Consider the following 25,561-nt stretch of genomic DNA (forward strand, 5'->3'; position numbering starts at 1 on the left):
TGTTCCTATTTTGATCAATGAAGTTTGAAGTTTGTTATTTATTGCATCTTTTCCATGTATCTTTTTGATGATAACAAAAAGGGGGAGAAGTAAAGAAAGAGTATTTATTTATTTTAGGAAGTAATGGTATTTAGGAAGTAAAGAAAGAGTATTTATTTGAGGAGAAGTAAAGATCTTAGGTGAGAAGTAAAGATTTTGTGTAGATTAGATAAAGCAACAAAAAGGGGGAGCAATTTGTAACAATGAAATTGATTAAATCAAAATTTCTATCAAATTTCAGAATTTGGCACATATAAATTCAGAATTTGGCACGCACCTCTCGCACCCCGATACATAACCTGAAACTCATATTTTATCTCAAATTTTTTGAAGTTTCATCGCTAATGAATTATAAATGAAAGGGGGAGCAATTCAAAGAGTCAAATTGGCAACATTTAAATAATATAGGGGGAGATTTCACTCTTATATATGAAAAGCTGAAATTCAGCAATTTAAACCCTTCTATAAACTGTTTTTAAAGACAAGTATCAATAGGCTTATACTCTTTATTTTGTAATCATCAAAAAGGGGGAGATTGAGGATGATAGTGTTATTTTGATGATTAACAAGCAATTATCTAGAGTATATTATAAGTTAAATTGATACTTCATTTATAAGTTCATTACTCTCAGTATATCTGTATGAATTGATATAGATACATGTCTTTGTTCATTTGAATGAATCTAACCTTGAGATGCAGCAAAGTGTAGATTGAGTCGACCCAAAGGTTGATTGGGTCGACCTCGGCACATCAAGAAGTCATTTGGCACACTTCTGCAAAATTGGCACAGATGAACAGTAAGTTGGGTCGACCCAAGGTAAGCATGAGTCGACCCAAACTTCAAGAACCTCAAAACATGAAAGAAATATGTTCTCTGGATTTACTGAGAGGGTCGACCCAAATAGTGGTTGAGTCGACCCAAGCTTGAGTCGACCCAAATCCTGAGAGGGTCGACCCAAAGGCAAGACAGAAAGACAGAAAATGGTTCTCTGAAATTACTGAGAGGGTCGACCCAAGAAGAAGTTGAGTCGACCCAAGTGAACTTTGAGTCGACCCAAAGAATGGTTGGGTCGACCCAAGTGAAGGAAGTCTGAAATTCAAGTTTCTGTGTTCTCTGAGAGGGTCGACCCAAGGAATGTTTGAGTCGACCCAAGGCAAAGTTGGGTCGACCCAAGGACAGGTTGAGCCGACCCAAACACGGGCTGAACAGTAACGGCTAGTTCTGCAGATGTACTTTTTGTCCTTCCCAAGGTCAGTAACGGCTAGTTTTTGAATTCTAACCATTGGGGCTTGACCAAAGGATGTGGGAAGCTATTTAAAGGGGCACTATTCATCAGATAGAATAACTTTTGAAAGGAATATCAAAGAGTACACAAGAAAACAAAAGTGCCCTAATCTTCTTCATCAAGAGCTTCATTCAAGAATCAAAGAAAGGGATTGAGCAGATTCAAAGAGTCATCAAGAGCTCCATCCTCCCTTGAAGAGTGAAGCATCCTTGACAAAGAAGAGCAAAGCCACTTCAAAGCGATAAATACTTTCTAACTCTTCTTTGTAGTTAATATTGTTTCATATGCTCATTTAGGAGTTTGAATCTTTCCTTTTGTTTGTCGAACAATTTGTAAAGGTTCGTTGGTGAACCCGTAAAACCAACAAAGATTTTTGGTGAACCCGGAAAACCAAAGTGTAAAGGTTCGTTGGTGAGCCCGCAAAACCAACAAAGGTTTTTGGTGAACCCGAAAAACCAAAGTGTATAGGTTCGTTGGTGAGCCCGTAAAACCAACAAAGGTTTTTGGATTGTGAGCCCGGAAAACAATCCAACTGTAATCCGCGGGATTATAGTGAATTCCCAAGGGGTCGCTTGGGGAGTGGACGTAGGTGCTAAGGAGAGCACCGAACCACTATACTTCTTGTTGTTTGCATTGTGATTTGTTTAAGTTCACTAACTCATCATTTAACACAAGTAAGATAGTTAAAATTCAAAAGAAACCAATTCACCCCCCCTCTTGGCTTGTCACCTTGGGCAACAGAAGAAGACAATCGCCCTCAAGGCTACTTCAAGTGTTTGTGAAGAAGAAAGCAGTGAAAGTGAAGAAGAAATTGAAGATGAAGACTTGGGCTTAATAGTAAGGAAGTTCAAAAAATTCATAAGAAGAAAGAAGGCCTTCCCAAGAAAGAAGTTTGGAGGGAGAAATGATTGGAAAAAGGAAAAAGAAAAAGAAAGAGACCCAATCATATGTTATGATTGCAAGAGACCGGGACACATCCGTTCCGAATGCCCTTAACAGAAGAGGCACTATGGAAAGAAGAAGAAGAAGGCGTTGAAAGCGACTTGGGATGATAGTGACACATCCTCCTCCGAGGAAGAGAAGGAAGAGATCGCCAACTTGTGTTTCATGGCATTCGACGACGATGAGATATGTCAAAGCTCAACTACAGATTTTACTTTAGAAGAATTATATGAAGCTTTCCAAGAACTCATGAATGATTGTAGTATGTTAGGAGTAAAAAATAAAGAACTAAAGGCCTTCAATCAAAAACTAAAGGATGACATTAAAAACCTATTGATTGAAAAGGAGAGCTATGAAAATGATAGCATCATTGACCTAAAGGATAAAAATTCAAAACTTAGCATTGAAAATGAAATGGCAAAAACACTCATCAAGGAATTAAATCTAAGAGCCAAATTCCTACTCAATAGTAATACTTCACTTGCACAAAATGTTGAATCCCTTAAAAATGATAAGGAAGAATTAGCTAAAGAAAATTTGGACCTTAAAGATGAGCTACACAAGTATAAACCAATTGTGCAGAAATTTACACATAGCTCGGAAAAATTAAATCTTATTCTATCCAATCAAAGAGCTGTTTTTAATAAAGCCAGATTAGGATACAAAACTAGCAAACAACAAAAATATCTAAAGAACTTTTTTGTAAAAGCAAAAGATGTCGAAACTGAAAAACCTACATGCCTTTATTGTGGGAAAAGTGGACATAAAGCTTATTCTTGCATTCAAAGAAAGATTCAAACTAATAAGAACACACTTGTAAAGGGTAAAAACACAACCAAAATGTGGGTGCCTAAGGGAACCAACTACACTAACCAAGAAGGACCCAAGAAAACTTGGGTACCTAAGAGCTTCACATGATTATTTTGCAGGTATGCCTTGCAGCCGGGAGCAAAAAGAGAATGTGTTATCTTGATAGCGGTTGCTCAAGGCATATGACCGGTGACAAGAGCCTTTTCGTCACCTTGAAATCAAAAGAAGAAAGAGTAGTCACATTTGGAGACAATGCTAAAGGTCAAATAATTGGCGTTGGTAAAATCTCCATATCACCCTCCTCATTTATTGACAATGTATTGTTAGTTAATGGATTAAAACATAATTTATTAAGTATAAGTCAATTTTGTGACAAGGGCTTTAAAGTATCATTTGAATCTTCCCTATGCATAATTAGTAGTCCAATTGACAATGAGATCATACTTATGGGACATAGGCGTGGAAATGTTTACATGGTAGATCTTGATGATCTCACCATGAAGGATGGCCAATGTCTTGTAGCCATGGATGCCAAGGTCAATGAGACAAGCTGGTTATGGCATCGTAGGTTAGGGCATGCTAGCATGGATTTAATTTCTAAATTGATTACAAAAGATCTAGTCAAAGGACTACCAAAAATAGACTTTGAAAAGAACAAAATTTGTGCTGCATGTTAACTAGGAAAACAAACAAGAAGCTCCTTCAAATCTAAGAACATAGTCTCAACATCAAAACCCTTAGAACTAATTCACATGGATTTATTTGGACCCACTAGAACTGCTAGTCTAGGGGATAAGAAGTTTGGTCTTGTAATTGTTGATGACTTTTCACGGTTTACATGGGTTTCATTTCTTGCCCACAAAGATGAGTCCTTTTCCGCTTTTATCAAGTTTCATAATAGGATTTCGAATGAACTTAATCTTAAACTAAAAGCAATTAGGAGTGATCATGGTACCGAGTTTGAAAATCAGCATTTTGAAAAATTTTGTGAAGAAAACGGTATCAATCACAATTTTTCGGGCCCTAGGACACCCCAACAAAATGGGGTGGTAGAAAGGAAGAATCACACACTAGCGGATATGGCTCGTACCATGTTGTGCGAATCGGATCTACCAAAGTATTTTTGGGCTGAAGCAATCAATACTGCCTGCCATATTTTAAACCGTACTTTAGTTAGATCTATCTTAAAGAAAACACCTTATGAGTTGTTGAAAAATAAGAAGCCCAATATAAGTTATTTTCATGTTTTCGGTTGTCGCTGCTTTATTTTAAATAATGGAAAGGACAATCTAAGTAAGTTTAGTGCTAAATCAGATGAGGGGATCTTTTTAGGTTATTCTTCATCTAGTAGAGCATACAGGGTCTTCAACAAGAGAACTCTCGTTGTTGAAGAATCCATTCATGTTGTTTTTAATGAAGCTAATGTAGATTCTTCTAGAAAAGAAGAAGATGGTGATGCAGGTATACTTGAAGATAGAATGAAGGAATTCTCCATACAAGACAAACAACATGAGGATGAAATCAAAGAAGGTACAATTCAGCAAGATGAAGAAGATCAACCCCCAGCAAGAAATCAAGATCTTCCTAGGGAATGGAGGTATGCACATGGTCATCCAAGGGATCTAATCCTTGGTGACCCTTCACAAGGGGTAAGGACAAGATCCTCTTTAAGAAACACTAGTAATTATCTTGCTTTCGTTTCACAGATAGAGCCTAAATCACTAGAAGAAGCCGAAAAAGATGAAAATTGGATAAATGCTATGCAAGAGGAATTAAACCAATTTGAAAGAAATCAAGTTTGGACACTAATGAAAAGACCCCCAAATGTTTCAATTATAGGCACCAAGTGGATATATAGAAATAAACTAGAGATGGAATAGTAATAAGAAATAAAGCTAGGCTAGTAGCCAAATGCTACAATCAGGAGGAAGGCATAGATTTTGATGAAACTTTTGCTCCTGTTGCCAGGTTAGAGGCTATTAGACTACTTTTGGCATATGCATGCTTCATGGATTTCAAACTCTATCAAATGGATGTAAAAAGTACTTTTTTAAATGGTTATATAATGGAGGAAGTTTATGTAGAACAACCTCCAGGTTTTGAAAACCACTTACATCCAGATTATGTTTTTAAATTGCATAAGGCATTGTATGGACTTAAGCAAGCCCCTAGGGCGTGGTATGAAAGATTAAGTAACTTTCTAATTGAAAATAAGTTTAAAAGAGGAAATGTAGACAAAACACTCTTCATTAAAAGAAAAGGAAATGACTTATTGCTTGTGCAAATTTATGTGGATGATATAATTTTTGGTGCTACTAATGATAGTCTTTGTCAAGAGTTTGCTAAGCTTATGCAGGGAGAATTTGAAATGAGCATAATGGGTGAGCTCAACTTCTTCCTTGGGCTACAAATAAAACAATCAGAGGAAGGCATCTTCATCAGTCAGTCCAAATACATCAAGGAAATGTTGGAGAAGTTCAAGATGAAGGATGCAAAGGAAATCAGCACACCCATGGGCTCAAGTTGCAAGCTTGACAAAGATGAAAAAGGTAAAAGTGTAGATTGCAAATTGTACAAAGGTATGATAGGGTCTTTACTTTATCTTACTGCTAGTAGACCAGACATATTATTCAATGTTTGCATGTGTGCTAGATACCAAGCATGTCCTAAGGAATCACACTTGCAAGCTGTTAAAAGAATATTCAAATACCTAGTAGGGACATCTAATGCAGGTTTATGGTATTTTAAACAATCTGATTTAAATTTAATTACTTATTCCAATGCTGATTTTGCCGGGTGCAAACTCGACAGAAAAAGCACAAGTGGCACCTGTCAATTCTTGGGTGCTAACTTGGTTTCTTGGTTTAGCAAGAAACAGAATTCAGTTGCCTTGTCCACAGCTGAGGCTGAGTACATTGCAGCCGGAAGCTGTTGTGCCCAAGTTCTTTGGATTAAGCAACAACTTGAAGATTTTGGTATCAAAATGGACAACATTCTAATTAGATGTGATAATACAAGTGCAATTAATTTAACAAAAAATCCTGTCCAACACTCTAAATCAAAACACATAGAGATTAGGCATCACTTTATAAGGGATCATGTGCTGAAAAATGATGTATTGATTGAGTATGTATGCACTGAAAATCAATTGGCCGATATCTTTACAAAGCCCCTTTGCAAAGATAGGTTCAACTTTTTAAGGAATGCCTTGTGCTTGTATGATCCTAGCAAGTAGATTGAATTTGTAATGCAAGCATGACTCGATTTCAACACTATAGTTTAAATGATTTAACTCCTCAAACATATGCAATGCCTTGAATGCTCTAGAGATAAACATGAATGCTACTCAAACTAATGATACACTTCAAGGTCACTTTATATTCGCCAAGAGAAATCAAACTAATCATTAAGGTTGAATAAAACGAATTGGGAAAAGATTGGGAACCTTCTAAAATTTTTCAGTGCCGGAGACGTCTCTGGCAAATCACAGAGACGTCCCCCCGGCGAGACGTCTCGCATTAGTCGCGGAGACGTCTCGGAGACAGAATGAATGTTTTTTTAAATAGGCCGAAACAGCTCGAGCCGTCCCGAGCTGCTTTCCTTCGTCCCCAACGAAACCCTAAACCCTAGCATCCATCTTCTCTCCACCACAAATCGAACCAAAATCACTCCCCATTTCCCTAGATTTCCGATCAATGGCACCTAAGAAAGCTAGGCGTAGTGGTGGGAGGCGTCCTAGGGTGGCAAACGACGAGGAACGGAGGGAAGAATCCTCTGCGCCGTCTCCTCCGGTTGCTCCGCCAACCGTGACTCCCTCCTGTGCGAATCGCACAGTGACAACAGGTAGGCACATAGATTTTCATTTCTTAGCGAGTGAGGAGTTCTCTATTGGAGAGAGACTCCGTGCCCAAGGTTGGAAACACCTATGTTCCCTAAACATGTCAACCTATCCCGGCCTAATGAGAGAAATCTTTAGTAATTTGGCCTTAGGGAGCTCGGGGTACACCGGATATGTTCGAGGCACATTGGTAGAAATCAATGAGGACATTTTATCTAACTTGTTACAAATACCCAAGTACGGTGAGGCTCCGACCTCACATCCCCAAAGGGAGACTGCTTTAAACCTAATTTTAGGAAGAGAGGACTGCGGTCCTCTTGACATAGTTAAGTTCCAAGATCTCAATGCTGAAATGAGATTGCTCTTGAGCATAATTAACAGGGTCTTGTTCCCAAAAACCGATCGCTTCGACTTCATTTCGGAGCGAGATTTAGCCATTATGCACCACATCTTGCTAGGGATTCCCCTAAACCTCCCTAGGCTCATGTTAAACTACATCTCAATATGTCATAGGTATTCCAGATTTAGCATACCGTATGGGATGGTCTTCACCCTACTTTTCAAGCACTTTAAGGTTCCTATCCCTGAAAATGAGCCAGAGAAACCCTTGAGAAACACTGATTTCTACAATGAGAGCACACTACATAGGATGGAGTTTCACAAAAAAGACGGGGCTTGGGTTAAGGTCTGTAAAAGAAAATTCCAAACTGTAGAGCCTCAGATTCATCATCAGGAGCCTGTCCACCTCTCTCCTCCACATAGCCCTATACCCTTCACTGATCATATGGAGAGCTTTCCTGATGTACCTTCCAGCTCGGCTGGGCCATCCACTTCCATGCCTCCTCCTCCAGCTTGTGGATCGACGCTCTTGTCAGATGAGCAGATGCACACCCTAGCATCTATGATGTGCCAGCAGATGAGGGAAGAAATGAGATCAGTGATTTCTGCTGAGTTAGCTCCCATCCGCACCTCACATGAAGCACTCTTGGAAGAATTGAAAGAAATCAAAACTCAAATGGAAGCTATAGGGTCAGAATTGGTTTGTGTGGCATCAAACCAAACAAGAAGATCATGTGAGATACAGGCTGAATTGAAGATCATATCGGATGGTCTTCAAGAGCTGACGAGCCCTGAAGGCAATGTGGGCAGTGTGGCTGCCCAACTTAGAGGAAGGATTGACAGGGCAACCCATGAATTTGAAGCATTAGTGACGGCCCTCAATCAATCTCAGGGAGATAACTTTAGAAGTCTAATGGATGCAATAAATAGGTTTGTGGAGGCTGCTGCTGGGGCTATTGAGCGTGGTCGCCGGTGAGGCACATTTTGTGGACATCTAGGGTTCATCTTTTTGTAAAACCCTAGGCTTATTTGAAACTCTTTCTTTTGTAATAGCAATCAATCCTTGTAATGGCTTTTTATCCTTGTAATGGCGTCAAATGATTGTAATGCTATATGAATGTCATAACCCTTCTTTTTGAATCTTGGAGTATGTTTCTAATACTGTGATGTGCCATGGAAATGCCATAATATACCTTGAATGTTCAAACTTGACAATGTGCAACCATTTCACTATTTTCCCAACTTGAGAATGCATATGAAACAGGGGGAGCACAACTTGTAATAACTACATTTAAAAGGTCTGAAATGAATTCCAAAACAAAGGGGGAGTAAACTTCACCTTCCCAAGTCATTAAATATTTCATTGTAATATGAATGCTGAATTCTAATAGGCATCGCTTTTACGCACCTAAGGAAAATTTGTCTCCTTCATTGTTGATGACAAAAAGGGGGAGTAGAACCAATATGCAATATGGAATGCTAAATGCAAAATTTACACTCACACTTGAAAGTTTAATTAGAATCATGCTAAATGCAAAAATGCAAAATTTACACTCATACTTGAAAGTTTAACTAGAATCAACAAAATGAAAAGATAAAATTGAAGAATATTGGCTTTAAGACAATTGCCCTTCTGGAAAAGAAAGGGGGAGTCAAAAGTATCATCAGTATTTCATTAATTTACACTTTAACTTGATTCAAATCTAAAAGTGATAGATGACATGCCAAAATTGCTCAAAGAGCTACTAAAATCAATACTTATGCATAAGGATAGAACTGACAGTTAACTATATTGAATTATGCATACTGTATCTAGCTCTAACCAAAGCACAATACTTATACATCTGATCAAATACTGTGTATGTGTTTAATTTTAAATTTTGCATATACTCAGTGTTTTGTCATCATCAAAAAGGGGGAGATTGTTGACCCCCTAATGGATTTTGATGAATACAAAATACTAGAGTATAATTCCCTTTATATTAACAATTTACTTGAGCATTTCAGGTGTTTAACTAAGAATATTGTTAAGAATTGTCAAGGCATGTTTCCATATTTTTCGGAGGATTTATTGAAGATTTTTGAGATAAAGAAAACAGATCAGGGGCAGCCGAGACATCTCCGGTTTGTTCCAGAGACGTCTCTGGCACGTAGAGAAGAAACTGGCACGTCTGGAGACGTCCCCGGCACCTGCCGAGGCGTCTCGCAGGGTCGGAGTCGACTCCTGGCTTTCCGGAGCTGACTCTCTCAGAGACGGCAGAAAAGCCGATTTCAAGGGATGCGCGCGAGTCGTCTCCGAAGGATGCGGAGTCGACTCTCTCAGGAATTCCAGAGGACTTGGTTTTTCGTTGAGAAAACGTCGGAGTCATCCCCGACGTCGCGGAGTCGTCCCCACGCATAAAGCACAAAAATTCCGAGACGTCCCCCGAGGCACGCGAGCCGACTCTCTCAGAAAAATAGAAAAATAAGAAATCGAGCTGTTCTTCTTCGGAGTCGTCCCCAGAAAGCGCCGAGTCGACTCCAACATCGTCAAACGATTTTTTATACAGCCGAGACGTCTCTCGTTCAAGCGGAGACGTCTCCGGAACGCCTGGGACGCGACTGACACACTTTTGCAGGTTTGTTTGAAATTCAAACGGCTATATTTTTGTGTCTAACGGATCTATTGCTTGTAGGAGTATAAAAAGGAGCTTTTAAGCGCCTAAAAATAACTTCTCACCAACCAAACATAAGATTATTCAAGAGAGAAGAAAGAAAAAGGTTTTCAAGGGAGTTGGTGCTTTCAAGAGGAGAAATCAAGAGCATTCAAGTCTTCTTCATCTAATTTCGTGCTCATCTACTCACTCCCACTCGGCAATCAAAGCTCGCATTCAAGCCAACGTGATCCACATCGGAAGAACTACCATCACCCACGCTTTCAACGGCAAAGAGGGTTCTTCCGGTTTTGTTGTTCTTAACTGTTTTATTTGCTTTCATAAGAGCTTTTAAATTCTTGTAATACACTTGAATATTGTGCTTGTTCCAGTCAAGGAACTTGGAACAAGGGTTAGGCGTCCCAAGCCTAGGTTAAATTGGGGGATTGTAGGGTTCGTTGTTAGCCCGGGATAAAACAACGAGTTGGGTAGTTCACTCGAAAAACTACCGGACTGTAATCGCTGATTATAGTGAAAAATTCCCAAAGGTGTTTGGGGAGTGGATGTAGGAGCAGTAGAAGCTCCGAACCACTATAAACCTTTGCGTTTGCGATTGACTGTGCTTACAACTTTAATTTTACTTTTGCACATACACTTGTGTGTTTTGCTTAATCAGACAAAAAGTTTTAAAACACCCAATTCACCCCCCCTCTTGGGTGACCATCTCTAGGCAACAACTTCTCGTAGAGGCCATTCGTGTGCGTGGCTGCGAAGTCGAGGATCAGATCCACAAGTGTCATCCATCATAAAAGGTATTAATCCTACATTAATCTTTTATTATGGTGTCAAGATCTAGGTCTGATTCTTCGAGGTTTTACCCTCTTTTGGGGCTCCTCACGGAGATATCTCCAGAATCCATTCAATGGATATTCGGAGATTAATCGGAATAGAGTTCTTAAGTTTCAGATCTGATAGTTAATCATGCATGAAAGTTTTAGCATAATTGTTTAAACGATTCCGGCATAATCCTATGTGTTCTTAAGGTGCTGATTTCTAGATTTGATCTTGTAAGCATGCATGAATTAAATTGTTTGATTCGATTTTTTCGCTGCATTTTAAAACTTAAAAAGAACTACGTATGGCTTGATCCCCCTTATGAAGGGGTACGTAGGCAACCCGATCAGGTTCAGCCATGATTTTTTAAAAAGAAAAAAAAAATCAGCATGCTTAACACCGAAGAACCTAGGATTCACTTTCAGCACTTACCTGGCAGAGATTCCTCACAACCTTCTACTCCAAGTATTTCCCTTCAAGTTGCCTAAGGGAGCTAGAGAGGGAATTTCTAAATCTGTCTCAAGGAACTATGACCGTGGATGAGTATGAGGCAGAGTTTGATAGGTTAGCTCGGTTTGCTCCCACCCTCATCATAGATGCAGAGTCCCGGATGAGGAGATTTGAAGAAGGATTGAAGCCTCACTTACGTCGGGGTTTGGCCGTAGTGCACTCAACAAACTATGATGACTTGGTAGATAGGGCCAAGAATATGGAAATTATCTGGAAGGAAACACAAGATTCAAAAAATAGAATACAAAAGAAGAGGAGCAGGGATGATGATACTCATAGTGGACAGAATTCTAGCAGGACAGCAAAATTGTTAGATGTATGCTCTAGAAGCCAATCTAGCTGACACATTATTAATTTTAGGACATAATTTTGTACTTGACTATTTATTATTGAATAAATAAAAGACATCTTTTTATTCATATTGTTTATGTGTCTATAAATCGTCCAAGAATTAATAAGATGATGATGCATATTCTTAAGAGTTAAGAATTTGAGTCATGCATCATTGGTGATTAGTTTCTGAGTGCTCCTGATCAATGGATCATCACGAGGACCGTGATCGATCCGATGAGATCAGTGCACACATTACTTTCCCTGTGGATGGACGAGACTCGAGTCCACGGTGTAGGGACACCGAAGTAATAGTGCAGGTGCTTGTTAGAGAACAAGGGTACTGAGCGTGACCAATACAAGAAGTCACTTGGATGTCTATCCACTCGTCAGTGACTTGCTTGATGTTGCAGTAGTGTGACTGGTCCTTTGACCTGCGGTGCTTCGGCTACTCACAGTGAGGTTATTGTAGTTTGACTGCACATATACATGGTCTCTAGCCATATGGGTCCATGCAGTGTAGATTGGCTGCAGTAGGTTCACTGTAGGAGTAGGGTATGCACCTATAAGGAATCTATCGACCTTGATAGATAAGGAGAGATCCTATGTGATTTATAAGACTAAGTTCGTAAGACCTCGGCCGGGGCAGATTGTATAGTGGAGAAAGAGTTTTCCACTCTCGAACTAAAGTCGAATAAATCTTAACATATGACAGGCGATGGGGTTTGACGAGTTGTCCATGACCTCCGCCCTGTAGGGATCCACGACAGAAGGACTGTATCACACGATAACTGCACCTAGAGGTTCATTATTCTATTCTGCTGGGTAGCCACTACATGCTGCTAGGTGTCACTGGTGGATGGTGAGACTCACAGGGAATATCTCGATGATCGATAAATCCTAATGAGTTGAGTTGGAATCGTTCTAACCCATTGAAAGAAGTTTTTAATGATATTGTGATAGAGATCACAGTATATCTCACTACCGGACAGAATAGAAGCTATGAGGTCACACATATTAGAAGTATTGACTGATCCGATGGTTGAATTGTGATTAGGAATCACAAATAATTTATAATTATCAATTTGATTGCTAATTGGTGTAACCCACTAACAGTTAGTGAGTTGAAGAAGAAATAACTGCGATTGGATTGCAATTTAATTTAATTGAATTTCATTAATTGGACTTGATCATATTATATACGAGTCCTACTTAAAATAGGAATCCTAGAGTTCTAATTGGATTAGGACTAAAAATTAAACAAGTCCTAATTAGATTAAGTTGAGTCCTAATTAATTTTAATCTAATTAACATGACTTCTAATTGGATTAGGATTGAAGAGTTCAATTGAGTCATGATTCAATTAAATCCTAATTAGATTGAAATTTTGAATGAAAGATAGATTGGGTTCACCTAATCCTCTTTAGAAAAGGATTGGTTCCCATCCATGTGGCTACATCTCCTCACTTAATATGATTAAGTGGGTGAATGAAATAAAAGGGAAAATAGGGCTCCCTTGGATCTCGGCTGGAAAAAAAAAAAAAAAAAAAAAAGAGGGTAGGGACGTACCCCTTAACTCTCGGCGTGAGAAAAAAAAGGGAGGGGCCCCTTTCCTAAAAGAAGCTCCACATGGCTTTTTAAAAGGAGACCTAGGGGGTACGCCCTAGGTGATTTTAATCCTCCTCTCCCAGCCGTAAAGGAGCATTAACTCCCTCCTTGTTTCTCAGCCGCAAGCAACCCCTCTCCCTCCTTGTTTTTCAGCCGCAAGGGAAAATAAAATAAGGGAGTGGTGTTGGCTTCTTTCAATCATCCTTCTTCCACCAAAGAAAAGGAAGGCAGCAAGTGTGCTTCTTTTGATCCTTCTTTCTCCTATTCTTCTTCCTCTAGAGAGAGCAATCAAGGTGTTGTTTGCTGCAAGGAGAAAGAATTTCATCCATCAAAATATATCTCTGCAAGGGAGCTAGCACCCCGGGGAGATTGGAGCGTTTGAATTGGTCCTCTGCTTCGTGTGGATACCCGTAGAGGCCGGACACTTGAACGGCTTCAAGCGAACCTTCATATTAAACCACGAACTTCAGTTTACGGTGATCATCTACCCGCACAAGGTGAAGATCTGATCTTCATAATTAGTTTAAAAGTTTTTAATTCTAATCTATCTACGAACGGTTTTTGAACAACGTTCATGCGATGAACGGTTGATCCCGCGCATGCCTCTTCTGCTGCGTCTGAATTTTTTAAAATTTTTCTGCGGCATGGGTGGGTAACCAACAGTGGTATCAGAGCCTAGGCTTCGTAGATTAAGGTTAGAATTAATTATAAACAGGCTTGATAGATCTGAAATTTAAAAGGTAATGCATGCTGAAAAATTTCTGCATGCAGATTTTTCAGGGTTGCTGATTTTTGTATGCTGATTTTTATGTGATAAATTGATGATTCTAATTGCATTGTTAATGGGATTACAAAGTTTAGAATCATGATTAGCATGATCAGCAACCTAAGTCATAACATAATCAATTAAGTTTTAGATCTGAAAAGTATAATTGCTGCATGTGGTGATAATCATAGGATTCAAACCCTTTTGGTATCAAATGTAATGACCTGCGATGTGATCTGTAATGTCATGTAATTTTTCAGATGCTTGCATGCATCTTATTTGATGTTTTGAGAGGCCTGCGTGCCTACTAAAAGAGGATGTAATTTATTATTATTTTTATTTTATATCTGGTTGTATTTATGTGATGTGATGTACGTCAACGATCAAGTCGAAGATAGTGCATGAGATGAACGGCGATCTGAGCGGTTGATGGCGATTGGATCAAGAGTTGGTCAAGGATCGAATCAAGGAGGCTTGGAACCAATTCAAGAGTTGAAGACCAGTTGATCGATTAACGTGCATGTGCTTGTAATATGACCTAATTAGAATCCATGATCATCACCTATTTAAAGTTTAGCTTTATTTATTATTGCGATTATAACTGCCTGCAATGTGTTGTTTGCATGTGATGTGAATGAAAGCGGGGTAGATAGGTTTACATGTGATGTAACAAACCCAATGAGACCTAAACTAAAACCTCCTCAATCAAGTCGAGAGTGAACCAACATGAGCGAGTCATATTAGATTAATTGATCTAATTGGTGTCTAGGAAAGCATGAAAGGTGGTTACTTAATTAGGACCTTACTCTCTGAGTAAGGGGAGCCTCCCACCTGCTTACCTTGCCAATTGTTCAATTACCTCTTATGAAGAGCTCAAGTTGCAAACACTAAGACCTGATTAACTAATATTAAGTCCATAGGTCTTCCACCGTAGTAGAGCTGCTAAGGTCTTTCTGATGTTAACTTGTCTCGGCTGGACACAGTGGGCAAGTTGCATCGGGGGGCTGGACCTCTCCATAGACATGAGATGTTGTAGGGTAAAGGTGGGGTTGGTCACCAATAACTGTTAGGTGAGGACCAATGACAACTTTATTTCTACGGTTATACGGTGGGTCTCTAAGAAATGGGACCAATAACTGTTAGGTGAGGTCTTCATGACTTAGAGACCAAGTAGCACTGCAACATGCTTAAGAAGCATTGCACAAGAGTTGTACACTTATCTATTTATGTGTCACCAATAACTGTTAGGTGAGTTGCCATGTAAATCGGTGGGACCGCAGTACCCACTAGAAACCCTAATCTCGTAGGATTTCCGTTTTCCTACCAGGAGAGTGTGAGGAATTCGAGAAAATAGTAGGAGGTATATTTATTCTAAAAGACCTTAGAACAGATTTGGATCAAGTACAAAAGTCTAACTAGAATCTTTACTCTCTGCAGATCATAATGTCAGCCTCAAACTCTTTGACTCGTATCCTTGAGACCAACCGATTGACCGGTACCAATTACAGAGACTGGCTTAGAAATCTCAAAATTGTTCTGAGTTGCGAGAAAATAGGCTATGTGCTCGACAATGATATCCCCATATTACTAGCACGTCCGACCGCTGATCAGCGTGCGACGCATAAGAAGTGGACATACGATGACATTAGGGTCAAGTGCTACATCATGACATCCATGTCCAATGAACTCCAATTCCAGCATGAGAATATGAGACTGCTAGGGACATACTGGCACACCTGCAAGAGTTGTATGGTGAGCAGAGTCGCACAGCTCGTTTTGAAGTGTCCAAGAGGCTCTTCAAAGCAAAGATGCGCGAGGGGCAGTCTGTCCATGATCACGATCTGACTATGATCAAGGACCTAGAGGAGCTTGAGAAGCTCGGTATGAACATGCACAAGGAATTGCAAGTAGATCTGATCCTTCAATCCCTTCCTGATTCATTTGGACAGTTTATAGTAAACTACCACATGAATAAAATTGAATGCACTAAGACTGAACTGTTAAACATCTTGGTAACTGCTGAGGGAGCCTTGAAAGGTTTAAGGGGCAATGTCCTTGCTGCTGAGTTGACTTCTGGTTCCAAGAGAAAGTCTACTTGGAAGAAAAAGAAGCCTGCGAAGAAGCAGAAGAAAGACAAGAAGCCAAAGAAGGAAGTTCAAAAGAAAAAGGCTAATGACAAAGGAAAATATTTCCACTGCAATGTCGACGGCCACTGGAAGAGGAACTGTCCTTCATACCTCAAGAGCCTGAAGAACAATGTGGAGTGATTGATTAAAACCCCATTTGATTTTGATGAGCTCAAAGCATTTGAGTATATCTTTTGATTACTAATGAATTCAATTGAGTGTTTCAGTGAAAATTCTGTCTAAGTGTCCCAAGACTTGGTTCATAATTTTTGGATAAGTTAAGGAGTCTGTTTGAACCAATGTCTGAGACTCGAGTCGACTCCCGAGTATCACGAGTCGACTCCAAGCGTATCAAGTTCACTAGCACGAGCTCGAGTCGACTCCAGATAAGTACGAGTCGACTCCGACTGAGAACAGACAGAAGGACAGAAAGCTTCAACTCAGAACCTGTCAGCGAGTCGACTCCCGAAGTGCGCGAGTCGACTCCGATGTTCACCGAGTCGACTCCAAGGAAGTAAGAGTCGACTCCAAGCAGTCACAGGCAGAAAAGTCAGAGAACAGTTTTCGGGTCTGAGATTCGAGTCGACTCCAGTGGAACGCGAGTCGACTCCGATAGGTGGCATGTCGACTCCAGAGAAAGCAAGAGTCGACTCTCAACGGTACACAAAGAAAAAGTCAGAGAGCATTTTATGGACTCTGAGATTCGAGTCGACTCCCGCAATACGCGAGTCGACTCCAAGACACCGCGACCCCAAGACAGACAGAAAACCAAGTTACTGCCTCTGAGATTCGAGTCGACTCCCAGACAGCTCGAGTCGACTCCAAGACAGCTTCACGTCAAAAGGCAGAAGACCATCTTTCGGAAACTGAGTGCCGAGTCGACTCCAAGGAAGTTCGAGTCGACTCCAAGACTGGACGAGCCAAAAGACAGAGGATCGGGAGTTCGGGCTCTGAGATTCGAGTCGACTCCCAGGACAGTCGAGTCGACTCGAGTGGACAAAATTCAAAATTGGATCCACGGACTTCAGTGGATGAGCCGACTCCAAAATTGCCAAGTCAGCTCCAGAAGTTGACGAGTCGACTCCAGGTCAAGACGAGTCGACTCCCAGTCGTGAAGGCAACTTTAATTCAAATTTGGAACAGTTGCCGAGTCGACTCCGGAAAAGCTTGAGTCGACTCCCGCTACAGCCGAGTCGACTCCTGATCGCGCGAGTCGACTCCAACCCGCCAACGGTCATATTGTCAGGCTGCGCAGAGTGTTCAGAACGGGCAGAAAAAGTACTCTAACGGCTAGTTTCCGTGGGGGTTGGCTTAAATAGCCACAGAGGACTGTAGCAAGGCAGAGAACAACCATTCCACTCCAACTAATCAAGCATTCAAGCTCTGCAACGTGCTCTTCAACGAAAAAGAGGAAGATCTGCATTTACGGCTTCCAACTACATCTTCCCAGCAATTAAAGCCTCCTTCTCCTGCATTCAAGTCGACTACTCTTTCAAGAGGAGACCAGAAGTTTAAGAAGCCATTCCTCATCTCCAATCTAAAAGCGTTTGAGGCTTCTTAACTTCATTTATTGTTCATATTGTTTTCATCTGCTTTTTGAGAAGCTCATTTTCTGTTTTCTTTCTACAACTTGTATTTACTTGGTTCAATCGGGGATTGAATCAAGGGGATTGAGGTTGGTTGGTGAGCCGAGTTAAAACCAACGTGTGTAAGGGTTTGATTGTGATCCCGGGAAAACAATCGGGGCGGTTCTAGTCGGTGAGCCTGGGAAAACCGACCGAGTTCGTTGTGAGCTCGTAAAACAACAAGTTTGGTTGTGAGCTTGGAAAACAACCGGCTGTAATCCAAGGGGGTTATAGTGAATTCCCAAGTGAGACTTGGGGAGTGGACGTAGGAGCAAGGGTTATCTCCGAACCACTATAAAACCTTGTGTTTGTGTTGGATTGTCTCTCTTCTTCTTCCCCTCACATCACTCACAGCACTTAGCATTAATTAAATAACTTGCAATAGTTTTTAATTAGTCAACCACATCGTTTTAATTATTCAAATTATTTTAAAACCCATCACCCCCCCCCTCTTGGGTTGTCTATCTGGGCAACAAGTGGTATCAGAGCCTAAACTCTTCCACCCAAGAGTTAAAAGATCAAAATGACAATCCCATTTTGATCTTTCCACATTGAGGGTCAGTCCACCCAAAGATCCCCTTTCTTTAATGGATCCGACTACTCATACTGGAAGGCTAGGATGAGAATATTCATCCAAGCCCAAGACTATGAGATGTGGACCATTGTAGTAAATGGCCCATACATCCCATCCATATATGTAGAGGGTATCAAGGTACCCAAACTAGAAAAGAATTGGGATGAACATGACATGAGGAAGGCACAACTAAACTCTAAAGCTATGAATGTGTTTTATTGTGCCTTGGATAGAAATGAATTCAATAGGGTCTCTACTTGCAACTCTGCAAAAGAGATTTGGGATAGACTTGAAGTGACCCATGAGGGCACGAATCAAGTTAAAGAATCCAAAATTAATATATTGGTTCATAAGTATGAACTATTTAAAATGGATTCTAATGAGACAATCACTAGCATGTTCACTAGGTTTACTGACATTGTCAATGGCCTAAAAAGCCTTGGCAAGAGCTATACTAACAGTGATCTTGTCAGAAAAATACTTCGCTGCATACCAAGATCATGGGAAGCCAAGGTGACGGCAATCCAAGAAGCTAAAGACTTGAACAAGCTTCCACTTGAAGAGCTCCTTGGATCCCTAATGACTCACGAGCTAACCATGAAGCAACACAGCGAAGAGGAGTCCTCCCACAAGAAAAAGGTAATAGCTCTTAAGTCTACTTCATCTAACAAGGACTTGTCTTGCAGTAGCAGCAGTGACGAAGAAGAGAATGAGGAAGATGATGGTGAGGCTCTTCTTGTGCGCAAGTTCAAGAAATTCATCAACCACAAGAAGTCCTATCATCAAAGGAGAGGCCCCTCAAATTCCTACCACAAGGACAAAGGTAAGGAAAGAAAAAATGAGGGGATTGGGTGTTACGAGTGCAAGAAGCCGGGTCACATAAGAGCTGAGTGCCCCTTACTGAAGAAGGAGAGTAAGTACAAGAAGAAGAAGGCTCTTGTCACAACACTATCCGACTCCGACTCATCATCCTCCTCATCAGATGATGAACAAGAAGAGAAGGCCAAATTCTGCTTCATGGCCAATGAAAACGAGGTAACTTCCGATACGCATCCTGATTTTTCTTTTGATGAACTTTATGATGCATTTAATGAATTAATGGTAGAATATAAGGCCATAAATCTTAAGAATAAAGAACTAAAAATAGCTAATCAATCATACCTACATAAATACGATAAATTAGTTAAGGATAAGGATTTAATCATCAAAGAAAATATAGAACTTAAGACAAGCAACCAACTTTTAACTCAAAAGACTAGTACCTTAACTAAAGATAATGAAAAACTAACTAAGGAACTTTCAGAACTTAAAAATCATAAACAAATCTTAAATAAGGATCTCACAAAAGAACTTAATGACCTAAAAGCAGAAAATCAAACTCTAACTAAAGAACTTAACAAATACAAACCCTTAGTTGAAAAATTTACATATAGTTCTGAAAAATTAAACATGATACTTAATAGTCAACGAGCCGTATTTAATAAAGCGGGTTTAGGGTATAAACCAAGAAATAAACAAAAACTTCTTAGTAACTTCTTTGTTAAAGCTGGAGAAACTAAAACTAAGAAAATAACTTGCTTTTGCTGTGGTACTATAGGTCATAAAGCGAATGTGTGTAATTTTAGGAAAAATAAAACAAAAAGGAAAATTAAAAGGGTATGGGTTCCAAAAGGAACCAACTTGACTAACCATGAAGGACCCAAGAAAACTTGGGTACCTAAGATGACATGATTTGCTTGTGTAGGAGTGTCTTGCAGCCAAGGTCAACAAAAACTGCTGGTACTTGGATAGTGGCTGCTCAAGGCACATGACGGGTGACAAAGATCAATTTTTCACCCTTGAAGCTAAGAAGGGAGGTGCTGTGACTTTTGGAGACAACAACCAAGGTCACATCATTGGTATTGGTAAAGTTCAAATCACCCCTTCTACTTTTATTGATAATGTTAGATATGTTGATGGTCTTAAGCATAACTTATTAAGCATTAGTCAATTATGTGATAAAGGGTATGATGTTATGTTTAAGCCATCACTATGCATTATAACAAACCCTAATGATAATAGTTTAGTTTTTAAAGGGATTAGACGTGGAAATGTATATGTTGTAGACCTAGAAGATCTTGCAAAACATAACCAATGTTTAGTTATAAATGAAACTAAAGATAATGATGCTAGTTGGTTATGGCACCGTAAGTTAGGTCATGCAAGCATGGACACAATAACTAAACTAGTTAAAAGAGACTCCGTGATAGGTTTGCCAAAATTAAAATTTGAAAAGAACAAAATATGTGAAGCATGTCATTTTGGCAAACAATCTAGGAACTCTTTTAAATCCATAAAATGTGTCTCTACCTCTAGGCCTCTAGAATTATTACACATGGACCTATTTGGTCCAACTAGAACAACAAGCCTAGGTGGAAATAAATATGGTCTAGTTATAGTAGATGATTACTCTAGGTACATATGGGTCATGTTCCTAGTGCATAAGGATCAAGCATTTTCTATGTTTAAGAAGTTCCATAAGGAAGTAACAAATGCTAGAGAGTCTTCAGTCATAGCCATTAGAAGTGACCATGGTACCGAATTCGAAAATCAGTCATTTAATGAATTTTGTAGTAAGAAGGGGATAACCCATAATTTCTCAGCACCTAGGACACCACAACAAAATAGAGTGGTGGAAAGGAAGAATAGAACACTAGAGAAAATGGCTAGAACTATGTTATGTGAAAGTAACCTCCCTAAGTACTTTTGGGGAGAAGCCATTAATACCTCTTGTCACATACTAAATAGAATTCTATTGAGACCCATTATAAAGAAAACACCTTATGAACTGTGGAAAAACAGAAAACCAAAGGTTAATTATTTTCATGTGTTTGGATGTAGGTGTTTTGTGCATAATAATGGGAAAGATAATCTAGGGAAATTTGACCCTAAATCTGATGAAGGAATATTCTTAGGTTATTCTACAACTAGTAAAGCCTATAGAGTCTTTAATAAAAGAACCTTAGTTATAGAAGAATCTATACATGTTGTTTTTGATGACTCTAGTGACATCTCGTCTAGTAAGAAGGTTAATTTTGATGATGATATGGAAATACTTGAAGAAAAGATAGATGAGATGGGATTACAAGATGATAATCAAAAGTTGATTGAAGGAGAATCATCAAGCCAAGAGGCTATTATGGATCATGGGCTAACTAAAGCTTGGAGGTATGCTCATGGGCATCCTAAGGAACTAATTCTAGATGGATCCATCTCAACCCGTTAGGACTAGAGCATCCCTTAGGAATTTGAATAACCATCTAGCTTTTGTTTCACACTTTGAGCCCAAACATATAGAAGAAGCCGAAAATGATGTAAATTGGATAAATGCAATGCAAGAAGAACTAAACCAATTTACTAGAAACAAAGTGTGGAATCTAGTAGAGAGACCTTCTGAATATCCAATTATTGGTACTAAAATGGATTTATAAAAATAAACTTGATGAAAATGGAATTGTTATAAGGAATAAGGCTAGACTAGTAGCAAAGGGGTATAATCAAGAAGAAGGTATAGATTTTGATGAAACCTTTGCTCCCGTAGCTAGACTTGAGGCGATTAGACTACTATTAGCATATGCATGCTCTAAGGACTTCAAACTATTTCAAATGGATGTAAAAAGTGCATTTTTAAATGGGTATATTAATGAGGAGGTATATGTAGAACAACCTCCTGGTTTTGAAAATTATCAATACCCCAATCATGTATATAAGCTAAATAAAGCACTTTATGGTTTAAAACAAGCACCTAGAGCATGGTATGAGAGGCTTAGCAAATTCCTATTAGAACATGAATTCTCTAGGGGAAATGTAGATACAACACTATTTCTGAAAAAGCAAAATAAGGATATGTTATTAGTACAGATTTATGTTGATGATATTATTTTCGGTGCTACTAACAATCGCCTCTGCGAGGAATTTGCTGATTTGATGCAGAGTGAGTTTGAGATGAGCATGATGGGAGAGCTGAACTACTTTCTCGGGCTTCAAATCAAACAGTCTGAAGGAGGCATCTTCATCAATCAAGCCAAATATATCAAGGAGATGCTCAAGAAGTTTGACATGGAGGGAAACAAGTCAATCAGCACCCCCATGAGCTCATCATGCAAGTTAGACCAAGATGAATCAGGTAAATCTGTAGATCAAAAACTTTATAGAGGTATGATAGGATCTTTACTGTATCTTACTGCAAGTAGACCTGATATTATGTTTAGTGTGTGCATGTGTGCTAGATATCAGGCTAATCCTAAAGAATCACATCTAGTTGCAGTTAAGAGAATTTTTAAATACTTAATAGGAACTAAGAACATAGGGCTATGGTACTCTAAAGAATCTAGCCTAAACTTAATAGGGTACACAGATTCAGACTTCGCTGGATGTAAGCTTGATAGAAAAAGTACCAGCAGGTCGTGTCAATTTCTAGGAGAAAACCTTATCTCATGGTTTAGCAAGAAACAAAACTCGGTTGCATTATCCACTGCAGAAGCTGAATATGTTGCAGCCGGGAGTTGTTGTGCTCAAATCTTATGGATTAAACAACAATTAGAAGATTATGGCATTAAACAAGAAAAAATTCCCATTAATTGTGATAATACAAGTGCCATAAACCTAACTAAAAATCCAATTCAACATTCAAGAACTAAACACATTGAGATAAGACATCACTTCATAAAAGATCATGTATTGAATGGTGATGTGACACTCCAATTTATTTGTACTGATAATCAATTAGCAGATATTTTTACAAAACCCCTAAGTGAAGAGAGGTTTAGTGTGCTTAGGAGGGGATTAGGAGTGATTGATCCATCCTAGTGGTTCCACTAGATACATTGATTTTGATGATTACAATGTGGTTAAAAATAGAGTTTCTTTCCAATGATCATCAAATCAGATCTTAATTAAGTGATTTTCCGTCATTCGGCACGATTATAGCATGAGTTTTAGGTGCGTGCCAAAGTTAGAGACGACTCGAGTAAGTTTCAGAGCCGGCTCCTAAGGGGGAGTCGACTCGCGCATTGGCGGGAGTCGACTCGCAAAGATGGCAGCAGAGGGGGAGTCGACTCGCATACTGTCGGGAGTCGACTCGAGGTCCACAGGCACATAAGGAGAGTCGACTCGCGCATATTCTGGAGTCGACTTGAGGTCGAGTCGACTCGCGACTCAGTGGAGTCGACTCGCAGTCGGGATCCGACTTTTTAACCCTAGATTTGTCGTTTCGAAAACACTTTTCTTTCAAGCCGCCACTGTTCAAAAAGCCCTAGAGCCGACTCCTAGGTCGTCCCCGATCGTCTCCAAGCCATTTTCCCGTCGATTCTTCGCCGGACATTGAGTTCTCCTCCCTTCCTAGGTCATTCCCGGTCGGTTCCGAGTCTTTTCCGTCGGTCCTTCACCGTCCTCTAGGTTTTTCCTCTCAGTTTAGGTCAAAATGCCGCGTAAGACCGTAGTTAGGAAGAGGTCCCGACCCGAGGCCGGTCCCGAGCGGCGCTCCAAGGCGCGGCACGATCCCGCGAGGCAACCACCTCCGGCTCGTTCCCCGCTTAGGGCGGTTCCCGCGAGGCCATTGGCCGGGAAGGTCGTCTCCACTGGGAGGTATGTCGATTTCGACTTCCTCTCCCGGGAAAGGTTCACCATAGGTGATAGACTTAGGGCCCAGGGCCTAGAGTACTTCCTTACACTGGACCTCCCCACATACCCGGGCCTTATTAGAGAGTTCTATGGTACCGTCCATCGGGGAGATGGAGGTATCGAGGCCACAGTAGCCGGTGTCCCTTTGCGTGTCACGGAGGATCTTATTGCCCACATCCTCCACCTTCCATTAGCAGGGGTGGCTCCCGCACACCCTGAGGATAGGGTTGAGGCCCTTACGGCCGTTCTAGGACATCCACCCCAGTCACCTCTAGACGAGGTATCCGCGAGCTCACTACCGATTGAGGTGCGGATCCTCTTGAGTCTTTTGTCTAGATCCATTTTTCCTAAGACAGGGAGATTTGATTTTGTAAATGAGAGAGACCTAGCTCTTATGTTCTATATCCTTCAGGACACCCCAATCAACTTCCCTAAGCTCATCTATAGGTATATGTGTGAGCCCCTAGATAGACCTAGGCTCACCCTCCCATACGGCATGATTTTCACCCTTCTTTTTAGGGAGTACGAGGTTCCCATTCCTGAGGGGGAGCCCTTTCGCGCTTTGCGATGGACTGATCGCACGCGTGCGGGGACCCTACACAGGATGGGGTTTCGGAAGAGAGAGGGGGTATGGGTTAGGAAGTCTACCCTCACCGCTCAGACCACCAGACCTTCACCCAGTCCTGAGCCCGATTCAGACTACCCAGACCTTCCAGACCATCCAGACCTTCCATCCACTCCTCCTGCTCCTACCACCTCCGCCGGACCTTCCTCCTCGGCTCCACCATCCATGGAGGTCCGGATTGATCCTGAGCAGCTCCGGGAGCTGCGACAGGAGATAGTCAGAGATGTGAGGGATGAGCTGCTTCGGGAGCTCCGAGGTGCGGTGCCTGCTCCCACTCCTGCACCCGTATCTTCTCAGTTGGTCCCTTCCTTGACAGCCGTGACTGACATGACGGCTCATGTACGGGAAGAGATCTACAATGTCCGGAGTTTGGTCCAGGCCCAGTTCCACAGCATGAGTGAGGTCACGAGCACCACTCGACAGATGCGAGAGGACATAGGTCGTGACATGCACACCACCACCGAGGGGGCCGAGCGCTTGTCGAATGTACTCATCGACAAGCTGGACGCACTTCAGACGTCGGTGACTGGGCTTCAGACGTCGGTGACTGAGCTCTCCACTACACATAGCAGAGCCACTACGTCTATTATCACGCAGCTTGGCCATGTTACAGATGCAGTCACCCTCCTCATGGAGCAGAGCCGATTGAGAGGAGGAGCCACATCCACGAGAGGAGGACCCACATCCTCGAGAGGAGGTGCCTCATCCTCGAGGAGGCCATAGATGTTTTTGTGTTTTGTCTTGTTTTACTTTACTTATTGTATTCTCACATGTATTCACATTCATATCAATACAATGAGTAGACATTTTATCTTCAATTATGTGCCATTTGATGATTGGTTGTGCCATTGATTGTGTGTGATTGCCTCCTTTTTGATATGATGACAAAAAGGGGGAGAAATAAAATATGTAAAAAAAAAGGGGAGAAATATGTATAAAGTATGTAAAAGGGGCGAAATATGTAAAAGAAATCAATGGAAATCAATAAAAACATAAAACTCTTAAAAACACACA

This window comes from Phoenix dactylifera, chromosome 1 (assembly GCF_051530095.1).
Source record: "Phoenix dactylifera cultivar Ajwa chromosome 1, Ajwa_hap1_PhDact_Kaust_v1.1, whole genome shotgun sequence".
Lineage (NCBI taxonomy): Eukaryota > Viridiplantae > Streptophyta > Magnoliopsida > Arecales > Arecaceae > Phoenix > Phoenix dactylifera.